This window comes from Gossypium arboreum, chromosome 5 (assembly GCF_025698485.1).
Source record: "Gossypium arboreum isolate Shixiya-1 chromosome 5, ASM2569848v2, whole genome shotgun sequence".
NCBI lineage: Eukaryota > Viridiplantae > Streptophyta > Magnoliopsida > Malvales > Malvaceae > Gossypium > Gossypium arboreum.
In genome coordinates, this window is record NC_069074.1 from 15,502,825 (window position 1) to 15,508,867 (window position 6,043).

Sequence of the window (6,043 nt, forward strand, 5' to 3'; positions counted from 1 at the left end):
ACTCAGCAAACTTCGGGTGATTTTGCCAAGTAGCAATAAACCTAAAACGGCAAGAGCACACTCCATTTTTGTTGAGAGCACCCCCTTGCGCTCTTCTCATCACCTAACTAAATTAAAATCACTACCTAAGGACCAGAGTTCATCTGCCTAAGGAACCAACTTATAGGGTTGATCCCAAAATAGTCTATATTTGGCAGCATTCAGACTACCATGAACAACAACAATACTATCTCCCTTATCCCTACAATGAATATGCACATATTGACTTGCAACATTGAGTATCTTAGTTTCTAATATCAACATTCCATTACACCCAAATTTCACTTGAGAATCTCCAAACTTTTGCATGGACTAACTTCAATTTCAAGGGTTTTGTATCATAGTGTCAATTATTTGGGTTTCAAACGTAGCCCGAATTCAATTTCAAGAGTTTTATATTTTTGCAATGCATTCAAATTAACAAATATTAAAGTGACATATCTGTGTTTCCCCCTTATAAGTGTGTGGTTTAATTACCATTAAATTAAAAACAAAATACATTATTTAGCCTTCTTAGTGATAAGGAGAGGTTGATGAGAATCAATTGTTAGCTTCAAAATGAGAAAAGGTTTCCTTGTCCAATCCGCATTCAAAGAAAAACCATACAGTTGGGTTGAATCAAAATTCAACAAGTTCAGATTATTTTGTCAACCCATTAAAATCTGTTTCTCTCCCTAGGTTAATTTAGTTACAGCAGCTGTCCGAATGTTGGAGATGGTCCGATAATGATAAACAGCAAGCACATGCCTCTGAACATATAATAAACAAAGCCAATATAAGTAGGGGTGAGCAAAACTCGATTCAATTCGAAAAAATCAAAAAAAAATTCGAATTTCGAGTTAAACGAATCGAGTTATTCGAGTCAACTCGAATTTTTTTTTGAATTTTGAGTTCGAATCGAGTTGAATTTTCGAATTCGAATAACTCGAATAATTCGAATAATTCAAATATTAAACTATAGTATTTTATATTTTTACCCCAAACTCCCAAATCTTTTTATTTTTCCCTTAAAACTTTTACTCCTTTCTACTTTCCCCCCAAAACTTTTACTCCCCTTCTATCCCAACCCCCCAATCTACCCAAAATCCATTTCCCACCAAAATTTTACTCTCCCATTTACTTTTTCTCAAAATTTTACTCCCAAAAACCCTCAAAACTTTTTATTTTCACCCATAATTTTTACTCCCTCCCACTTTCCCCCTAAAACTTTTACTTCCTTCCAATCCCACCTCCCATCTTCCCCAAATCCATCCCCCCAATTTTTTTTTAATATTTTCCCTCCAAAATTTTAGTCCCCCCTATTTACTTTCCCTCAAACTTTTATCCCCAAAAATTTTTATTTTCTCCCTAATTTTTACTTCTCACCTTTTACTCTCAAATAAAAATCAAAATTATCCAAAAATCCCTAAACATAAATAGTAATAATTTTATTTATATCTACTATTTATATTATTAAATTAAATTTCACATTTTATATTATTTATATTATTAAATTGTTTAGTCATTTGAATACTTATATTAAAATTAAATTATTAATTATGCCATTAAATATTCATGTTAAAATTTTATATTGGTATCAATTTCACATTTTATCTTTAAAATAACTTTTATTAAAAATCATATTTTTACATTTAATATATTTTTAATTCCAAAATACATAGTGACAAGAATCTAAAGATAATTGAAAAACTAAGTAAACAAATAAGCTAACCCAGTATATAAAATATTAATAAATAAATTATGAGGTAATGAAAGTTAATAAAAATTTTGATTAAGGTGGACAAATTTTATTACGATAGGTGACACTAGTTACAAGGACCCAAAATTATTTTTTAAAATTTAACTCGAACAAATATATTTGATTCGATTCGATTCGAATTCCATCTCAATCGACTCGATTCGAGAAAATTTCAAATCAAATTAAGATGATAAAATATGATTCGTCAACGCAATTAACTCAAAATTTTTTCATTCGATTCGATTCGATTCGATTCAGCTTGAATGTTGAAAGATATTACAATTTACAAGTGGTGTTACTATTTTCCCAGTTTTGGTGCCGCGGGGAATCTAAGGTTTGCCATTGCCATTACCATTACCATTACCATTGCTATAATCTTTTCAGAACATATTTCTAGTCGGAGCATGAAGTAAGAGACGACAAAGACAATATTATTACAAACGACAAAGACAATATTATTACAAGCTTGTTCGGTATTACAATATGGCACAAGAACAAAAGGATCAATAAGTTTATGCTTCCAAAGAACCAGATGGGCGTTTCTACAGTCAGTCCTTACCCTGAGGAACTCCAAAGCATCCAGGTCAACAGTCCTTTCAAATGCTTGGCCTCACATTTAAACGACATGCTAGCTTCTGACCCAACGATTTATCAGCCTGTATCATATGCCCATCACGGATAATACTATCAGTAAGCTAAGTCCAAAGGTTGGGCCTATAAAGCTCACATAGAGATATAAATTGACAAGTATTAACGGGAAAAAGCATTCAACCTGAGACCAGTATGTGATCCATATGCTGCAGATTTCATGAGTGACACGTGGATCAGACAAGGCATCGACCCAGCTGTTGATGAACCGCTCTTGCCTAGTTGCAGCAAAAAAGAAACTTTGAGACTCGCATTTTTTTTTTTATTCCATTTACTTTAATTTAGAATAGTTGGGAACCCAATTATAACCTGTCGGGTGCCCAGGACCGGTATCTCTCTCCAGGCTGTTTGAAGTTGTTCTAATTCTCAATAATGCACTGTGACCAAAAGACTTGATAAGTTCATTACTTCCAGAAACAAAACATATAGCAATTTGTAGATAATGTTTTAAGGTTGCATACTAAAAGTTAAACAGAAATGAAAAAAGAAAAAGAGAATGTTTATCCCCTACTGTCTTCCCCATGCCTAGAAACCAGACAAACGTGCTGTTTTGCTATTGCTCATTGCATGGTGGGAAAGTATAAATTACCTCCAATGCTGCTTTTGCAGCTTTTACATCAACATTTAAAAAAATCAAGTCAATGGTTGTGTGGAATAGGATTGTGTAAAAACATACATATAAATTCATGCAACTGAATAAAAATGAACCACATTGCTAAAATTAGCTGAAATCACAAACACCACTTCGAAGAGGAACTGACCTTCTCACGCTTTCCAGTGCAAAGAGCAGGAGGGATAGGGAACCTCTCAGCATGATGGGAAGGATCATACCTTGAAGGGAAGTAATTTATCTGAAAAACAGCATAATAGCATCTGATCATCACGACTACAGCATGCAAGTTAAAGATCTGTGCTGCTCTTGTAAACAAACATATATATTTAATTCATCTCATTAGCACATTATGGAATCCATTATTTGCTAAGGGAAATTAATGGAAAAAGAGTAAAGTACCTGCTCATCCCTGTGCATAAAATTCATAAAACCTTCATGGTGATTGTTGTGATGAGCACACTTGGGAGCATTAGCCGGGAGCCGCAGATAGTTTGGTCCAAGCCTGTGCCTCTGGGTATCAGAGTAGGAGAAGACACGAGTCTGGAGCAACTTGTCATCTGAATAGTAAATTCCACGAACCACAATAGCAGGGCAAAATGCAAGCTGTTCATTTTCAGCAAAGAAGTTGTCAATGTTCTTATTTAAAACCAAGCGACCAACAGGCTGAAGGGGCAAGATGTCCTCAGGCCAGGTCTTGGTCACATCAAGTGGGTCAAAGTCAAATCTTTGTTCGTGGTCAGGATCTATTGTCTGGATAAAAAGCTTCCACTCAGGATAATTGCCAGCTGCAATTGAGTCATAGAGATCCTGAGTGGCATGGCTGTGATTAGATCCTCCAACCTTGATTGCCTCTTCTTCTAGCAAGCATTTGACTCCACAAGTGGGCTTCCAGTGGAATTTCACATAGTGCGCTTTCCCAGCCTTGTTGATCAGAGTATAGGTATTCACACCAGAACCTTCCATGTGTCTATAATCTTGAGGAACACCTAAGTCGTCAAACAGGAAAGTCAACATGTGCAAGCTCTCGGGATGGTGTGAGAAGAAATCAAGGATCCTCCAATTCTCCTGGATGTGAGACTTGGGGTTGGGCTTAAGAGCGTGGACCATATCAGGGAATTTCATTCCATCACGAATAAAAAAGACAGGGAAATTGTTTCCAACGAGATCGAAATTACCCTGAGTTTACATCAAAAATTTTAGAATAAAAAGAGACACGCAAGTTGGAGAACAAATCATATTTCAACGAAGTAATGCATTAGAGACTCGGGATTGTATTCACTAACTCAGCCTTAAACCCAACAAAGACAATTATAAAATGAAATATATAAGAAAATCCTCAAAGCATGTTTTAACTTTTTAACTGATTTAGCAAAAGTTACAAGCACTCTAAAATTCTTTTAACTTTACAAATTAGAATGCACTAAATGTGCCCTTTAGATTGCTAACCAGATTAGAGACAGAAAGGAGATGGCAGGTGAACTCTTACCTCTCGGGTGTAAAACTTCACTGCAAAACCACGAGGATCTCTCAGGGTTTCAGGGCTTCCACGCTCATGGATAACAGTTGAGAAACGTACAATAACAGGGGTCTAAACGCCAGGGGCTCACAGAAAATCTGCACATGTAAGCTGAGTAATGTCATGGGTGACCTCAAAGAAACCCTTTGCACTGGCTCCCCTAGCATGGACAACACGTTCTGGAATCCTCTCTCTGTCAAAGTTGGCAAGCTTTTCCACCAGATGATAGTCCTCAAGGAGGATTGGACCTGTCAAAGAGGAAGTGTAGGATCCATATTGTTAACAACATGTATTCAAAAGAAAATTATTCCCACAAAGAGTTTCGACTGTCCTTCAAGTTTTATAATTGATTGACAAAAATGCTAGCTGCAAACCTCAGTCCCCCGCCCAACATGCAGAAAATGGAAGAATATTTGAGGTAATGCATTGCATGAAACTACTATATCAGCCATGCGGTCAGATATGATAACATAAGCACACCATAACACCGAGGATGCAGATGCTGGTTATGGAAGACCGCTCAAAAAAAATTCATGACTGATAATCTGACGGTCAAGGTCGTGAATCTTCTTATGGAAATAAAAAAGGAAATATACCTCTGGGTCCAACAGTGAGTGATGAGTTGTTGTTCCAAATTGGAGCACCAGAATTGGTTGTCCAGAATGGGGAATTGAAAGCACTTGAAGGACGGTGCTGCATCATCCAATTCAGAATACCAATAAAAGAATGATTAGGCAGTAACTAAAGATAAAACTGCAGAGAAGTGCAAAAAGAAAATTACAACTTGTTTCATCAAACAACAAAGATATCATCAGAAAGAAGCTTGGTTGAAATGATTGATATTTTATGCTTGGAAGTGAAATATATTTCATGATTCTTCGTCCAATTCCCAATACCTCAAGAAACAAATCTTGAAGAACCCATGAGGAAGCAGGCAACAGTTTGTCACAAAAGTCCAATTTAAAAAAACAAAAACAAAAACAAAGAAAAATCAACAAAGATGAAAGAAGGGACACTTTATACTCGATTTGATTCAATGAGGAAGTTGATACATCAGAAAAAGAAATAGAGAGTCGAATTTAATCAAGCGAACGATAAAAATTACTATAATAGAAATAGAAGAAAAAGAATACCTTGTAGGGATCCATAAGCAAAGGGGGAGCAGAGCAGGTAAAGGAGCCGGAGGAAGTGAAATGTAGTGGTTTTGACGGAGTACAACTTATTCAGTTCGGTGGTTTTATTTTTTATTTTTTGGACAAAAGTTCGGTGGTTTTAATGTTACATTTTATGGTTATATATTTATATCCAAATAATACATATATATTATATGGTGTTTTTAGAAAAAAATTAAGGGATAATAATTTTTGGCCCTCCAAATTTCTCTTATTTAATTTTCAAGTTTTTAAATATTGAAATTTCAATTTTTTGTCGTATCATCTCATAATGGATGGGAAAATCAAGTTTTATTAACTTTGTTTACGTAGCATAC

The 6,043-nt window shown here is 35.3% G+C and overlaps 1 pseudogene; it reads right to left on the bottom strand.

Moving 5' to 3' along the window:
• Positions 1-2,208: 2,208 nt before the first annotated feature.
• Positions 2,209-5,841, bottom strand: LOC108450562 (catalase isozyme 1-like; annotated as a pseudogene).
• Positions 5,842-6,043: the final 202 nt, after the last annotated feature.